The sequence below is a fragment of the Pezoporus flaviventris genome, unplaced genomic scaffold, assembly GCF_033815535.1.
Source record: "Pezoporus flaviventris isolate CSIRO_AGI_PZ_B2104156 unplaced genomic scaffold, CSIRO_AGI_Pfla_v1 ptg000023l, whole genome shotgun sequence".
NCBI lineage: Eukaryota > Metazoa > Chordata > Aves > Psittaciformes > Psittacidae > Pezoporus > Pezoporus flaviventris.
Window position 1 is genome coordinate 8,117,447 of NW_026892571.1, and position 18,206 is coordinate 8,135,652.

The 18,206-nt window shown below is 34.7% G+C and overlaps 1 long non-coding RNA gene across 1 annotated transcript; it reads left to right on the top strand.

Annotated features, from left to right (window-relative positions):
• Nucleotides 1–1,025: 1,025 nt before the first annotated feature.
• On the top strand, nt 1,026–17,983 carry LOC133271289 (uncharacterized). Its single transcript, XR_009744066.1, has 3 exons — nt 1,026–1,237; nt 6,758–6,807; nt 17,853–17,983. It is a non-coding gene; the product is annotated as an uncharacterized LOC133271289 (long non-coding RNA).
• The last annotated feature ends 223 nt before the right edge of the window (nt 17,984–18,206 follow it).

The window sequence follows — 18,206 nt, forward strand, 5'->3', positions numbered from 1 at the left end:
CATCATCTCTTCTTTCATTCAGTCTGTCTAGAAAGCCAGAAGATTCAGTCATTGAGGCTTAATTTTCCTGTTGTGACTATTGAATATTAGCATCCATTTTCCCCTTCTTGTCTTTGTTGATTATGAGGAGAGTAAGAGCATACTTGAACATGAAGAGCTTCTCTTGCAAATCAGCTACAATGGTACTTAGAGTTAATTTTTTTCTAGCTTCATAACAAATTGTGGCTTTTCTTTCAAAGTAATTTCTTTCAGGTCCATAACTTCAAAAGAAAAAGCAGGAAATTTTGGATAACTAAGCTAAGCTGAGGTCTATTTAGGGGAAGGTGAAACAGTTGTTGGGGCGAGGGCTACTTGAACATAAAAGTGGAAAAAATCAGGTTAGTAAGAGCAGCTATTTCAAGCAGTATGTGTGTACTTCTCACAGTTACGTATAAATACTCCTGATTCCTATCAGACCTACCAAACCCAGCATTTGTTAGTTTTTCCAGGTATTAATCTCCGTGAAAGTGATGTTACATATGGAACTAATGATTAAAACTGAAATTACTCTTACTTAGAAACCACATTTTGTGTCGTGTTTACCATAATGTCTCTTAGAAATGATCAGCTTGCCTATCCCAATATCAATCATAACATTTGGGTTTACATTCACTACTTGATATGACATTTCTTCATATGACCATTCATCTATTTATACTCCTATTCTGCTGGCCTCAGAATTAACAATGATATGTTAGTTTTGCTGTCCTAATTCCAAAGTGTAAATTTAATGAGTTTTCAGCAACTAATGAGATCTCACTAACCACATGAAGGAAGAGTCCAAAATTTTTGTTCCCACAAAAAAAGTCTCCATCTTTTTCTATGTTAAATCATATCCTGGGCTATGTTAACAGGAGTTTGTTTAGTTGGGTGTTTTTTTCATCCATTTTGGTAAACAATTTAACATACTTAGGCCCTAGTGATGTAAGTGATTTCTTACAGATGATTTTTTCTATCCTTAGAGTTGCATACAGAAACCAGTGAATCTAGACATCCATGTCTATTGGTTTAAATCATGCCCCTTTAAACTGAGACGCATTAACTGAGTGTTTTGATTCAGCAGGGTTAATGAATAAAGTTCACAGTGATCAGCACTGTAGGGAGTGATCTTGGGAACTGTACGATCTCAGGCCAGGATTTTTTTCTAACAAAATTCTTCAAGTTCTATACAGAAATCTGGATTTTCCTGGCTATTCAGGTACTTAATGCATAATTCCTAATTTATTATAAATATTTAATACATCATATATTATTTAATTCATCGCTGATGATTATAGTAGACTCACAAAAATGACCCACAAATTGTAAATTTGTTTAGTTCTTGCACTGACTTTTTTTTTTTCCTAAGAAATGATGGCATTGTCCAGGGTTCTTGATGAGGAAACTTGTGATCCTATTTCTAGAGTCCTTCAATTTCCAGGTTAGTAGTGTGGCTTTTAAAACCCATGCCTGCTGTGGTAAGCGCTACAGTATAAAGGAGCCACTGCAGGGAGTGACAAAATAGTATAGTGAGAGCCAAAGATTTCTGCCTTTTCTTACTAAGAAACTGTAAGACTCCACAGAAGTTGTTATTTCTGATTGAAATGTACCCTTCCAAATAATAAATGACAAAATATGTGTGTCTAACTGAATCTTAATCCAGTTGAACATAGATTTCTCTAATGAAATCTGAAATTAAATACAGTGTCCTGACAAGTTGGAAGTGACAGAATGCAGGTCCTGCTGTTGTTGCTGCCTTAATTACTCAGGGTTAGCAATGGTTACATTACACCTCTATATGACTTTCTCAAAAATAGATCAAATAAGGGAAGGGAATAATTTAATTCTTCGACTTGATTCTGAAGGCTTTTCTTCTCCCTCAACCTGAGGGTATGCTTGTGTACAGTTTGATCCTAGCAACTCCGGTTCACTTTAATATATTAGTAGATGAAATGATGGCATCTGAAAACAATATCCAAGTTGGTGTGTTTGGATTTTTTACACTGTTAGCTTCTCAATTTATGTGCATATATCAAGATACAACTCTGTGCCAAAGCTAAATATATTACTGCATCCAAAGCATAGCGTTAAATCCTAATTTCTTTGAGATCTCAGATACTCAGTACTGTTAGTGCTTACAGCGTTTTATAAATTAGGAAATGTGTGGTGTATGCAAAAGCTTACTGTGAGGTGTTTCCATTGACATACTCTTGTCTAAACACTTGAGGATGAAAAAGTTCTGCATCACCAATCGTTCTTGTCATCTGATTTATACCTTATCAGTGCTTTCCATTGTTTCCGGGTATTTTCTCTAAAGCAGACAAATACAGTGAGCTATAATAAAGGCTTCAGGAAGTATATGTATGAAAGTGAAAAGGTATATTTACTCCCAGATAAATTACAACAATTACATGCAGCTTAGGTTGTTTCACTGAAGATGACAAAAGAAAGGATCCACTTGGGTGAAGGGAATATTTCCGTAGCTGTAAAATAGTTAGATCCCTTTTTTCTGCAGAAATCTGTTGTTGTGTGTACTGAAAATACTGAACATGATACTGAATAAAAAAATGAGGCTATTACCCTTCCTTTTCATCCTTCTAGTGTTTGAAAATTTTTCAAATATTTCAAGCATACAGTAAAAGATAAGATCATGTGCTGCTACCTGCATTTCTGGCTAGTATGAAATGAAAAATTTCCACTTGAAGTATAGCTCAGAAGTGAGAACCCCTGGGATTTCTCCTATTTTTTCTTAGTATGTGATAAAATTGTCTGTTTGATGTCAGCCTTTCCTAACTCCTTTTTTCTTTTTTTTTTTTCCTCTGGATCATCAATATTCTCAAAAAAACCCACAGGCTTTGGAATATAATCACAGCATGATAATTCAGTTCACAATCAGTAGTAGTCAAGATACCCTTATAAGTGTTGCTAACTCAAAGTGATCATACTATTAAAATCTTTGTCCATATCCATCTTTAAGAACAAACAATAGGCATATAAAAAGTTAAAGGCCCTTTTAAGTCATGCAATATGTTAGTTATCAGGAATGATTTTGTAGTTGGTATTGCAGAGGGATTCCTAAGGCCAGGGATTCTTGGCTCTTCCATGTGCTTGCTGTGCTTTGTTGAATTATTTTTTTTGTCAGCATTTCAAAGACAGCTAATGATGGTTCATGTTGACACTATTTCAATCTACGCTACTTGTCTTTCCAGTTGTCTTTATCAGCACATTTTATGGCAAGAGGCAAAATTACTAAGATAATGATGTATCATTGTAATAGAGAAGTAGTCCAGATGTAAACTATGTTCTCAAACATTATTGGTTAGAAATGTGTTTAGCAAATATATAATCTGAATGTATACACATAACTTCTCTAACTTACTTTGTAAACCTCATTGACAAATTCAGTCAAAGAATAGGCATATAAAAATTTAAAAAGGCAAATCTCAGATCTTATTCTTACAGACAGGTAAGAAAAAATACTTAAATTTGTTGTTTTCTAAATATATACATGTATATTTACATGCTTAAAACTATAATTACAAATATATTCTGAAACTTAATTTACTAAAATACTTCATATCAAAACCAAATCATAGCCCAGAAAAATGTTTTATATAGAAAATGAAAGGCAAATTTCTTGTATTTATGTGGGATCCCCTTTGTGAAGAGAAAACACAAGAACTTCTGAAACCTATTTTTCGGAAATAGGCATCTATGACCACTAATGCAAGAGCTGTATCCTTATATTCTTGGATGATGTGCTTTGTTTTGCCTTATTTTTTAAAGACATATGGATAATAACACAACTAATATTTGTTCAAGTATTAGAAAGTCAGCAAGAAGAAAGTCAGCATTTAAAAAACATTTTAAAAAAAGTATTTAAATTGATGTCCACCAATATATACTATTGTTTCAGGGTTTTTTTCCTGAACTTACTTCAAGATTCAGCCTTCCACCATTAGATTTACATTATCTTTTCCTGCACAATATCTCCACTGTTGTCTCCTTTATTTCTGTACATTTTATTATCTTGCTATATATCATTAAGTCTAAGTAGGAATGTTAAGTACAAAACTTTTCTTAGCAGTAAACATTTTCTTTCTTATAAAATGGATTCATAGTCTGAATTTAATGTAGCTACATCTTTTCAAGGTATTGAATAAGCTTTTGTGTACATATAACAGGTCCAGCATTCCATCAGGCTTAAATATCTTACATATTTTTTGAGAGGTTGCTTTAGAAAATCAAAAGACAGGGATTATATCCTGGCATCATTAAATTCTTTGGAAGTAGGATTTCATTCTGCCCTTTCCACCTTATGGAATATTTGTTCTTTGCCATTCATATGTTAATGAAGTTACTGTCATGAAATCAGACCTACATAAAGAAAGCACATTATGACCAGCTAGTATTAGAATTTATGTATACAATATAGACTTCTTGCTCTTTAGTAGGGCCATAAGCTCATTTTCTCCAGATGATCTCAAGTCAAATGAGTCAGTTGTCATAATAGAGATATAATAAGGCACTGTTAATACCTGAAAATTTCAGTTATCAACAGAGCTGTAGGCTTCTTTCTTCCACTTTTACAACATAGTAATTTCTGTTATCCAGGTGTGATGAGTATTAAATGATCTATGGAGGAAATCAAACTAACAGACTTATTTTATTATTTGAATGACTGCAGGGAATTATGGTCAGTAATGTGACTGAAAGATGTGCAAGCCAAAATAATAAAATATGGAGATTGGATAATAAATCATTTAAATCAGGTTTGAAAGTAATCAACAAAGCTAGCACTTTGACTAATGGAGCCATGAATTTCCTACTCTTTGAGGGCTTATTTCTAACTTCTACTGAACACATGTTGTTCTATGAAAATATATTGAGAAATTTCTCTTTATTTTTTCCTTTGGGCATTCAACTTGAATTATAAAAGGATGTCAAATTAGAGTGCTCTCCTTTTTTTTTTTTTTTTTGTCCTTAAAGAAATTATTCCTCAGATAAAATAACTCAGCCAGTGGTTTTTTTGACTTCATGGTTACTGTGCAAATTTACTTTCCAAGGGAAGACAGTACCTCTGACTGATCTGTAGTACATAAAAGGTAACATTCTGATTGTTATCATTATGACAAATTTCTAGACCAAGATGAGACACTATTTTCTGAACATGCTTAATCCTCCGACTCTATTCATTTGATGTGCATTATAGAAATATTGTATCATACGTAATGGAAATGATGTGGTAATTGGGCAAACTTTAAAATTATTGGCATGTTGTCTGCTTGGATCTTTGTCTCTGAAAATGCTGGTCAGTTCCTGTATGACAGTATTTTAACTATAAATGTGGTTAACAACAGCTTTAAAATCTCTGACACAAAAAGTTCACCAGATTTAATTGCTGTTACTAAATACTAAATTTACCTAAAATATAATTAATTTCATATTTTTGCTTGGTTTGTGGGTTGTAATCTCTGCTCTGTGCACTTTTATTGAACAGTTTATCTTCCATCCACTCAAATAATTGTATGTTCTTTTTTTAATTTGTTTTTTTCACAGCCTGAAGAAAACTCAAAATAAAATGGGAAAATATTATTAGAATTGTCACTTTGAATCAAAGTTTCCATTACCCAAAAGCATTTTAAAGGTGAACTTAATTTCTGTTTTTCTTACTGAGCTCCTTTTGTCTAGATAACACAGAAAGGGGTTGTTGGTTCTTTTTTCTGTTCACAAAAATAAAAATGGATTAAAAGAAGCCCAAAGCTAAGTACCAAACTATTCTATACTGACTTGACCTATACTGGTGACAGGTCAAGAATGACAAATCCCACCACATCAGTGACCTTGAACAAATAAGGTTTTACCCAGCTCACTGGAAAGTGCTTAAGGTTGCCATATGTTTGAACATGACGTTTATTGCCCGGTGATCATCAGTGGGCTGAAACTGCTTGTGAGCCTTAATTTTTTTAGGGTTTTTTGGGGGTTGTTTTTTTTTTCAGGCACAATAGTGCCTACTAAAAGCATGTTCTTAATGTGTTTTCTTGAAAGGATTGTCTTGTCCTCTGTGCAGTCAGGAGGTCTAATCCAGTGAGCTAAGCATACATCTGGGAACTGAAGAAGAGGTATTTGCTACTCACTCTGACTTGCACTACAGTTGTAGAAAGAGCATATATTTCCTTATGTTTGTTTTTTTTCCTGTTTGAGAAACAGACTATTATCTTACATGGTGTTTAACAGTTTGACTGGTGCAAGCAATCTGAGTGGTGTAAGTCTATGAAATAGAAAACATCATGTACTTACCATTTTTCTGTCCTAGTCCTTTATAGACTGGACCTGAAATGGCTCATTTTGTTTCCTATGCCTTTCTTATGCTTTAATTTCTATGCCTGTGCCTTTATTTCCTACTTCCTAATATTAAGGAGGCAGTTGCATTTATAAATGGAAAGTAAACTATCCTTGTTGTATGAAAAGGCTACAAAATGTCTGGAAGAAAAAGCCTATGATAATGTATAAGCCTGTTCTGAGAATGTCCATCAATGCCCTCATATTATCTAAGGTTTCTAACAGTTACATCTTTGGCATAAAAATAGAGTCTATCCTTCCTGAATAACTATAATGACAATATCATCATGTATAAGACAATGTCTGTCAATTCACATACTCTTAGATGTTTGACTCTCCAGCCATTCATAGTTCTATTTCCTTCATAATTTTTCATACCTTTCTGTTTTATTTACAGCCCAAAATGATTGGGATTTTTTCAGACAACTGCCTGTGGCAATTTCACAAGTAAGTGACCTGTAATGTCTTATTATTATTTAGTCAGTTCATTGCATAACAGCCAAGTATAATTTATGTTTACATCTCAAGAAAATACAAAACTTGTTACCCAAAAGGCCTAAGAGACCAAAAATAGACAAATGGCTTTGTATTTCACTACTGAAAGACAGCAAGAATGTTATTTTCAATAATTGTTTCATATGCTCTTTGATTCTTCAGTAATCATTATCTTGTAGTATGTAGTAGAAAGCACACAAATAAGGACACAATCTGTGAACAGAAACTGCCGCCATTTACAAGATAAAATATTTGAGACATCACATCTAATAATACTCCCATCAGCTAAGGTATAAAATACCATTTCCTGCATCTTGGAGGGAGATTTCAGCAGGTGCTCGAGTAAAAGCCAGCTAAAAATTGCTGATCAGTACTGAAATCGTTAGCTGATACTAAAAGATGACATGCCTCTTTATAAAGTTTAAATCAGTTAGCTTTATTTAACAATTCTTTCTTGAACAACAAACCTTATATGGGATGTGGGATGCTCTGGTACTCCTGCTGAAGATGAGAGATCACTTTATATCTGGAAAAGGAGCTGGTGGGCAATATGCACTGAAAAAACAACTGCAGCTTGTTTATGGTCTGACTAAAAAAACAGCATAAAACTTCAGACTTTACAAGCTTAATTTGTTACCCTAGCAAAAGGAAAGAACTGCAGCATTCCTACTTTTGCACTTGGGGAAAAAGGAAGCTGATTATTGACTATTAGCCTCTTTTCCTTACTTGGGCATTTTCTTCTTCTCTCTAGGGTGCATTTTGTTAAGACATTTTAAAGTACAACATTATAGCTCACTGAGCCCTTGGACAGTTCAGTTTAATTTGGGGTAAGTTTTTCAATTAGGCATTCATTTTTGATCCTTAGAATGGAACTTTGTCTTTTCTGCTTCCATTTGCAAGTTGGAAGACGAGTGTGCTGTGAAGAAATCTAAATCCTCTCAGTTTCCTCTCCCTTTCCTTCAGATATCCACCAGTAAAAAGTTTGGGGTTTATAGCTTTAGGTAATAATACTTTCTTTCTCCAGTGAGTTTTTCTATCTACTATAAAGACATGTATGTTGTTCCTTCTTGTTGCTAACAGGTCTATACAAGCACTAGCATTCCTCAGTTACCTTCAGCGTTAAGTTTGTACAATCATTTCCCAGCAGAGAGCAAAGAAGAAGTCAGACAACCAAATCTTAGTCTTGTAAGGTTGTGCCATGAGTCAGAACTAACTGGCTGATGACTACTTTAAAGGAAACTGTAAAATGTAAGTGCACTGTGAACTGAATGAAACAGAGAACAGCAACAAAAATCCTTCAGGTGGGATTGGAAGGCTGCTGAGGAAATTTTGTTTGAGTCATTCAGCTCCATACTAGGTAGATGGCTAATATGTCTTATGACCTTGTCTCTGTTCACCTTTTGCAGAGAAACAGCTTTCTCAGGTATCTGTTAAACTGTTCTTTGGCTAAGGGGATACATTTAATATGACATCATTATGCCAATATTCTATTTCCCTCTAGTCTCCTTCATCAGTAATCATCCATTTCCTTGTAACTCATAACTGTAGATTAGTGAGACAAACTTAACTCTTCTGGCACTCTCCCCCTTTGCTGAGCAAGATTCAGTAACTTTAAAGATCAAATCTTTACTGAGGGATTCAAGACATTTCTTGAGCTAGTGAGCTGAGTATGTGGAACTAATATTTGCTTTCATATACTTCATGTTTGCAGGACATGTTCAAATGCTAGAAAAATTAATTCTTCAAAATAAATTGATCCTATGTTAATGTCTTGAGCTTAAATGTATGTATAAAATGTATATAGATGTTTAAGCAAATATGCTTTCTGTGTGTATATGTGTATATATACACTTCAACAAATATCACCTAGCCTTGTCTTAAAGGAATAAAAATTAAATCCAGCAACCTGCAAAGGGTTGGTTTATAGGACAGAAATAAAATCTGCAGTTCATGAATGTATAATTAAGATACTGTTGCAAAATTTCCCTTGAAAAACTGAAGTTAATCAGGTATTTGACTATTTATTTTTAGATGTCGGAAAAGGGTGTAGGGTTTTTTAAATGCCATTTGGGATTTTTTTTCATGTTCTCTACCTGTATGATAATACTGGATCTGTAGAAAAGTTAGTATTACATGTACATACAAAGGTTCTTAATGGACATCACACAAGACGAAGGCTATAAAAAAGAGAAGTAGAAAACCACATAAGCATAATGATTTAGTCACTGCAGTCCAGCTTGACTATTCTGTTAATATCTATCTAGTCACAAGAAATACCGATAAAACATCTTTTGTACTTTGCTTTCTGGCTCCAACTTTATGTGGCCTTTTCATCTGTTATGAACATTTCTGCTTCAGAACTGCTAGGTGGAGACTCCAAAGCTCTGGAGTCACAGTGGAAAACTTGTGAAGCTTCTGTCCTATATTTCTGAGTGGAAAAACACCTAAACACACACACTTGCATCATGTTCTACTCTCAGAACATACTATAACAGTGTCATTTTTAGTGTCATTTTCACTTCACTGAATACCAAGAAAAAACACAATTTTGTTCATTAGTTTTACTTTGAAACCTCAGACATGTTAGTTGGGAGTAATGATTCCATAGCCTACCTGGGCCACCTATTTCAGTGCTTTAAAATCCCAGTTGTCTTCCCTGTCCAATCAGAGACCTTTGGTTTTCATGTTTTCTTGTGTTGACAGTAAACCCAGCTTATTTTTCTTTCTTTTTTTTTTTCAGGTAATTGCTGTGTATATAAAGCTTTATACTGCACCTCTTCCTAGATTACACAGATCCAGTTCCGTCAAACCATTCTTATGTTTAATGTTTGGAGGTTGCTTATTATTCTTATTGTATTTGTTGGATTTTCTCCAGTTGGTCTACCTATTGTTTAAATCGGACACAGTCTGCAGCTGAAATCTTCTGAGTGCCACATAGAGTGAATTGATTACTTTGCGTTTCCTATATCCCACAGTGTTTGCCTTTGTCAGAAGCACAATATTGTGATCAAAACCTGTTTTGAAGACATTGTCCATTGACAAATAGAGAACTTGCATTTATGCATGCCAGATTGTTTCCACTAATCTCCTAATAATTTGTTCTAATCCTGTCTTCTGATATGTTTTTCAGCCTTCAAAAGGTGGCATTGTCGAGGAATTTAATAAATATATGCATTCATCATTCAGGTTGACAAGGTATATTAGGACAGGCTGAGGAAAACAGCTCTGGCTCAAAGTCACCTCGTCTTTGCAAATAGATAGTCCGATTTTTCAAATGCCTAACTGCAAAAGTAATTGAAATCATTAATGGAACTTAGTACCAATCCTTGGCTGATTAGATATTTATAAGACAAAGTTCATAACTAGTGATAGAAAGACAATAATAGTTTTTTTTAAATAATAATATATTAAATTACATATTTGGTAAATTTACCACTAATACATATTCGTAAGAATTGTACTAAAGAGACCCAAATAAAAGAGTGCCTTAGCAGAAGTCCAGCAATACAAGATGGACTTAAAAATCTTGTACATCATTGCATCATCACATAGGCAATATTCAGGTTTAGTTCATAGTGGAAGAAAAGTCAGTGCTATAGTAGGTGATTCAGCTACCTGATCTATAACTATTATATAATTTAGAGCAAAGTATCAAAGGTCTCTTAAAATTATGTCTCCTTAAAATTATCTCTCCTTAATTCATAAATGTGTCTTGTTTCATGTATCAGTACTACTGATTGTAATGGTAATGAAATTTTTTTATGACCATTTTTGTCATCAAAATATTCAGACAGTTTGCACAGTCAAACATCATGATTGCAAATTAAAGCACTAAAAGAAGAACACAGGTTGGGAAGAGCTAGCCTAAATTTAGAATCCCATGAGGTGCTGTGATGCCTTTGAACAGCACTTGACATCTAGCCGTCAAAAGTTATAAACTTGCAGGATCTTAAAATCAGTAAAAAGTGAAGTACTCCTCGGTTTGATTAACCATTTTAGCAAAACAAAGGAGTACTAAAAATAGAGTACTTAGACAGTTAAAACTACAATAACTTTGCATGTTTCTCAACTGATCACCCAATTGAAATCCTCAGGATGAGCACTGTATTGCATGAGAAATACTGTCTCATTTGAAGTTCACAGCCATACAGTATAGAGTCATGTGAGAGCTTTGCAAATTGTTAAAGAAATAATTGTCATAAATTTTTCAGAGGCTGGAGGGAATGGTGTTGGGTCACTTTTGGGTTTTATTGGTTTAGGGTGGTTTTTTTTTAATTTTATGACTATCTAGAAAATGACAATTTTAAGAAACATTTGAATAGGAAATACAAGCAAATGCTTAAACCTTCAGAAGGTTTTTTTGATACAGTCATCAGCCAGAAAGCCCAAAAAAGAGACAGCTAATGCTACCAGTGCCTAGTATGTATAGAATGAATAGATGATAAATGGCTTACTGGTTTGACTAGTATCACTTAAGGACAAGTAAAATCAATTGAACGTAACATCACTTAATGTCTAATCTCCCTAGATAGAAACTCTATTTGTTCTTCTGGATAGCCCAGAATGCCTTAAGATCATGCACTTTTAATTCAAATGATTCACAGGCCTTCAGTCTAAACAGTCTCTGGGAGTAGAAATGTAAAGTGTCTAGCTGTAGGTCACTTTTCAAGTAGGCAACTGCTAAGAGGAGCTGAAGCTAGCAAAATGAAAACAAAAATAGAATGGAGGAAACTGCAAATGCAGAATATGATAATTATACAAGTCAGCTAAAGTAATAAAGCAAAAGAGGTCATAGTAAAACTAAGATTATAGCTACAAGTACTGAATGCAGCAGGAGCTAAACAGACCAAATTTCTCTGCTGTAGCATGCAAGATGTGATTCAGGGAAAACAGAAGTTGCAGAAAACCTTATTACCTCACCTCAATCAACTCAGATTTTAAAGCAGAATGGCCAAAGATCTCCCAAAGGAAAAGCTTACCTACTGGGACAGGCATGGTCATAATATTCTTAAATTAGCAGTCAATTAAATACCAGAAGCATTTCTAGGTATCAGAAAAGTGAAAGAAAAAAGCCTACTCTGAAGTTTGTGTGATTGTCACCAGTGGAGATTGCTAGTTCAGTTGTTAATCTCAAGTGGATGTTGAGACTGATTTTGAGGCAGACTTGACTAGCTAACACTTCACAACTATAACCTTCACAGGAAAATCCCAAGACTTATTTGTGAGCTTCCTGACTTCCTCCAATAGGCTCAAGCCAGATAATCTGTGTCTGCTCTCTGTCTGTGTCTCTCCCTTCCTCTTCTCCTCCCCCTCCCCCCCAAACATACACAGATATTATTTGCAGGCTAAGTCCTTCACTTAAGTGAACGTGACTTATTATATTTCTGTGAATTCCATGTTATGACTCATAACCTGTCGTGTTTGTCTTAAAACTCAAGTATGGGTACTGTTAGCTATTTAAAAGTGTCAGCTTCCTAAAAATAAAAAAAAAATAAACATAAGTAAGGTCATAGACATCAGAGTTGCTAGTGAGCCTTTGGAAATGTGACCTCTATGACTCTGGATTCAAAACACAATTACAAACAAATCAACTGTAGAATTTAATAAATAGACAGAAATCTTGGGGGGTGTGGGGGGGTGTGTGTGTCTCCTGAGTATTTAGTTTGAATATTGGTGATACTGTTATATTAATTCATTAATATTTATTTTAATCTGGCTCCTGGAAACTAATCTTAGACCAGAGTACCTCATGCCAGGCACTCTAAAGTCCATGGTCAAAGATACGTAGTCTAATAAAGCAGTCACTGATCCTCTGGACTAGCCTAGGAGTCGTCTTCAACAAGCTGAGCTTTCTGTGTTATCATTCCTCTCTCTTCATTATGTTAGTCCACACTGTGCTGATGATCTGCGATTTAGTGAAGAATGAACTCAAGGTCAGATCCCATTAGTAATGTTGGCAATATATAACATGTATGTATATAACATATAATGTAGGCAATATAACAACTTTTGGTGATTTCTGCTGCTTTCAGAAAGGCATTTTTTTTTCCTGGGGGAAGAGAACATGGAACTGCACTAAGTATTTACTACTACATTATTTGTTAACATATTCTTTCCTCTTTAACAAATACACAAACTGTTCTGATAGTTCTGTAAATATTGCATTGCAGGCGCAAAACCAGATTTTAAGGTTTGTCTCTGTACTTCTAATCTCTGTCCCTGCAGGGTGTCTAACTAATGATGATTTGTTGTTTGGAGTTTAATTAAGAAAAATTTAAGCTTTACTTACTTGTGGTCTTACAATTAAATGCAAATAGGTTTAGAAGATCTTGCTTGGGTATGCAAAGCAGAATAAAAACCAACAATCCAATAAAAAACAGTCAGTATAAAAAGGCAACTTAAGTCCTAAATAAGGCAGAGGAGACAAGCTATACAACAGGCTGTTTAGTATTGACTTGCAGGGGGTGAAGTGGTGGTTAACAATTAACTTTAAATCTCATTTGAAATAACAGATACTAAGAAGTTTTCTGTCTTAATCAACTATGTTCCTGGACATACGAACAGATAACTGTATTACCATTGGTCTTTTTTTTTTTCAGTGCTTTCACTCACTCTGATGTGTTTGTTCATTTCCTTTAGTTCATTTTTCCTTAAGCAATTCTTGGTTTGTTTTCCATTGCTGCCTTCCTTGTTGGATTTGCTCCTGCATTCAGACCATCTGATTTGACCTCATACTGGACAAGTTCAGTACAAATACACATTCTATCTTTTTATCTGTCCTTAAGGCATGCAATCTAGCATATTATTGTACCCGCAAATGCATGTACATGCACATTTTTCATTATGAAAGTAATGAGAACTAGATGAAAATAAAGCATACTTTTAATATTCATTATGTTAATCATCTGAAAGCCTTGCATTAACAATTCTATCACATGGACAAGTGTTATCTTAAGAAGTTTCAAGGTTTCCAGTCCAATTTTGTATTCTTTTTCATCTTAGTACATTTAACATTTGTGTATTCTCATCAAGATAATTCAGACTGTCCATGTGACTGAAGTTGAGTATTTACTAAATTAGGGATTTACAGTGGTGTTTTCAAAAATACCAAAGGAGTTTTGAAAATCCAATAAAAGGTACTGTTTCTATCACATCTGATTCCTGACTATCCATTTAGAGCAAAGCAAACTTCTAACAGCACTTTCAAAACTTAAGATTAATAAAATTTATCATATTCCATACTAAGTTCAACCACTTATGGTATTTCATGGCTTTGTAAGCTAAAACTATATTATACTAATCTGATCTCATATTTCAGAACTCATGAGATTGCCTCAGAGATTCAGAAAAGATTTTTTTTCCTATTAATGGTAGGACTAATGAACAGTAGTTAATTCTGTTAATAGGAAAGAATTCCTACTAATGAACAGTAGAGAAGCTGGTAAATGAATGTAGGTTGGTTAATTCTGTTTTCTTATATATGAAAGATGCAATTTGTAGCAAGCTTAGAAAAATTCAGAGATTTAGATGGGCCACGCAAGTTTTGTAAACTAATTTCTAATAGCTACACCCATGTACATGTGTCCTGGTTTTGGATGGGATAGATAATTTTGTTCCTAGTAGCTGGTACAATGCTGTGTTTTGAATTTAGTAGGAAGATAATGTTGATAATACGCTGACGTTTTTAGTTGTTGCTAAGTAGCGCCTATACTAACACAAGGACTTTTCAGCTTCTCAGGCCCTGCCAGTGAGAAGGCAGGAGGGGCACATGAAGTTGGAAGGGATATAGCCAGGACAGCTGACCCCAACTGGCCAAGGGGCTATTCCATACTGTATGACATCATGCTCAGTATATAAGCTGGGGAGAGTTAGCTGGAAGGAGTCAATCATTGCTTAGGGATTGGGTGAGCATTGGTCAGCATGGGGTGAGCAATTGTATTGTGCATCACTGTTTGGGGTTTTGTTAAGTTGTATCTCTCTTGGTTATTTATCTTTTCATTATTATTGTTATTAGTATTATATTTCACTTTATTTCAATTATTAAACTGTTATCTCAATCCATGGGTTTTACCTTTTTTGATTCTCCTCCTCATCCCACCAGGGGTGTGGGGAAAGTGAACGAGCAGCTGTATGGTACTTGGCTGCCTGCTGAGGTTAAAACACAACAGCATGTCACCTTTTAATAACAGATTTCTGTGCCTCAGTGACTTCCTCTACCCATGCCAACTACTTCCTTAGTCATCTAGGAGAAACTAGGAAAAAACAGCTGTAAACATTCAAACACAAACAGGACACAACTTTGTGCTCAATATTGGAACTATATGTAGTAGAGTGTTGTTAATAGTCCTTGGTTTTGCTCTGTGTGAATTTAACCTGTGCTTTCAAGGCTGCTGGTAGGTGCTGTAATATTTAGGGATTATTGTGTTACACTTCTCAATTTTTTTCCCCAGCCACGAAAATATTAAGCCCTAGCAAGGTTATTTATTTTGGTTTAACCCCGGTATTCTTCTGATGCTTTTTCTCCAGCTCTACAGACCCTTTTTCACAAAAGATAAACTGCAAGTGGCTAAGAGTGCTAAATGACAAACTTAACATATAAAAGGTCAATAGATGATGTACAAAGCAATGTAAATGTTTGAATAAATCTGAAAGCCCTTTTAGGATTTCATTAAATAGGCTTAGAAAAATGTTCAAGCCTCTCGTGCTCAACCTGTGAAAAACCAACATGGTATGGAAACATGCAAAAGAAGCTTTACTGCTGCTACTGATACTGATGTGGTGTACATAAGGTATTGATTCTGTGTAATAAGAGAATGCTTAACTAAGCACCTGTATTCTGAGCTGTTACTTAATTTTTCAAACTTCCTAGGGTTTAAACTTAATAGTTAGAAAGAATCACTGCCCATTAAAGAATTAAACCAACCTTGAGACTTGAATACTTCGGCTCCTCACTTTAGAAGCTCCTCCCACCATCTTGAAGTACAGATTAGAGCTAATCCATTGCACCAGCTGCTCCAGGGGTGCAGAGTTTCCTTTCAGAAACGGAGTGAGTTACCTGGTGGGTCTGTTTGCTGGTAACTAAACAGGGAGAGCATGAAAGAAGAGGACAATAAGCCTGATAAAGGATGTGTTTATCTTCATGTAAGTATATGAAATATTGTTACTCTGTTGATGAGCGAGAAAAATAAGAGTCTAATACTTGCCCTAGCACTTTGTATGGAAGAACTGGAGAACAAGTACAAAGCAATGCTATGCGACTGTGTGTTAGTGATGGTACTTTATTTCCACCAGACCTTCTGAAATATCAAGAGACTATTTTAGTCCATGGGAATCAAATACAGTAGGTTAATATGTGTGAGTTTGTCTGAATGTTTCCCCTGAATGATAGGGAAAATGTATTTGATCCACTTGAAGAGTAATTTTGTTCATTTCCCAGATAAAATATAGTGAAAGTAGCTCAGAGACATGTAGTTTTCCTGTTGATGTTCCTGCTGGATGCTCAAAAATTTATAGTAAGTTTAAAGGACCTGTGATTCTAAATGACAGACATGCACAATACTCTAGTACCGTGGAAAGTTGTTTTATATTCTCTGCAGGGGAAGAAAAATTATTGTTCTAAGACGTTTGGATGCACTGTGCCATCTTTTTGTAACTGAGAATTTTTCCTGTTGTCTAACTTCATTAATCCTCACTGTTGTCTTGTATTTATTAAACCTTGACTGTTAATTTACATGTAAAAAGTTCATAATTCACTAAACTGCTTGGTTATCTGCTATGCCTTTACCTGGAGTAACTGGTACAAAAGCACATTGGTGACAATAAAAGATCCTGCCAAGACCCGTGGAAACTACTACTAGTAGCTGGAGACAGTTTCATGAATGAAGGAACAGATCCTCAACTGCTAGCAAAGCCACAGAAGCACTGATATATCTGGTTACACGTTTTGCTGTCCGTAAAAGTATACAACTTGATGTATGGAGAAAGACTGTTATCTTTGTTCTCTCTCTCTCTCATTTTGCTTATTGAATTGTGATCTACTTACACTGAATTTCAAATGAAAGAATTTTGCTTTAATATGAGTGTTTGCTTAAACAAGTGAATGGGAGGTTCCACGTTTCTGCTTTGGTGGCAGTTAATTACTGATTACCGCTGAATATTTTGCCTCTAGTATATGACTCAGAAGTCACAACTGACAAACAGCAGACCAAAAGGTCAGAATGCATTTGATCTATTTAACTATAAATGAGCTAGAGCAACAACAAGAAAAGAAATCCCACAGGTATATTTTGTTTGCTGTATTTTGTGACCAAGAATATTCAAGACTATTTCACTCATTTTGACACTAAATATGCTGAAGTGTAGAGGGAGTCTGAAAAACTGTAACCACAAGCTCAATTTTACTGTATAATAAAATTCTGAGACATGCTGTAGGCTTTCTGTTGAGATATTGCTATTATAAAGCCCCAGAACTAGATTTTGGTTATGGATTTAACATTACTGAAAAAAAAATTAAAAAAAAAAAATGAATCTGAGCACAGCTGTTTCACTGAGGGACACTTCATTTTCTTTTGTATACCTTGGAGACAAAATATTACTAGTATGGTGTATGCCTATGGGTATCTGACTATGCCAGAGGAGACTGACAGGCAAGAGCAGCCCTTGAACCAAGAACAAGGTGTATAATGTTGCATCCTGAATGGTAAGAGATAAAATACTAAGAGCTGATCATAGGAAATAATTCTGGATTGAGTGCGTCTGATTTAATTCAGTTTAAGTTTAATAGAAACATAAACCGAATGGGTTATTAATTACATTTTTAATTATTTCAAATGGGCAAGCTTTAAGAAATTAAGGGAGCTTGTCAGAGAATTCAGCTGTGCTGAAGAGCTCAAGCCTTTCAGTGTCGATGAGGCCTGATGTTTTTGAGTATTTTTGTTATTAATTAAAAATGCATATGTTTCCAGAGTTGTCATTACAAACTTTTGAATTTCTTGCAGGAAATGGTTTCAAACCTAGTGGGTGAATGGCTACTCAAGAGAGGAATATTACAAATATACAGAGAGCCTGTAGGGAATGGAGAGACAGCTCAATCAGCAAATAGATCTGCTTCAGAAGTCAGAAAGCTTAGAAAAAAGGTAAGAACTGGCAAAAGTTAACTGGTAAAGTTAAAACAAATAATGAAATATTCATGCAGTAAAGATTAAAGATAATGTCAAGCTTCAGTGGAAAATGTGGTACTTGTTTTTCAATGGAAGCAGTGTTGAAATGGGAGATAGGTCATTCCATGATAACAAATACTCAGAAGAGTCCTGAAAAGTTGCTACACTGGGGCAAAAATTAACATTATTTTT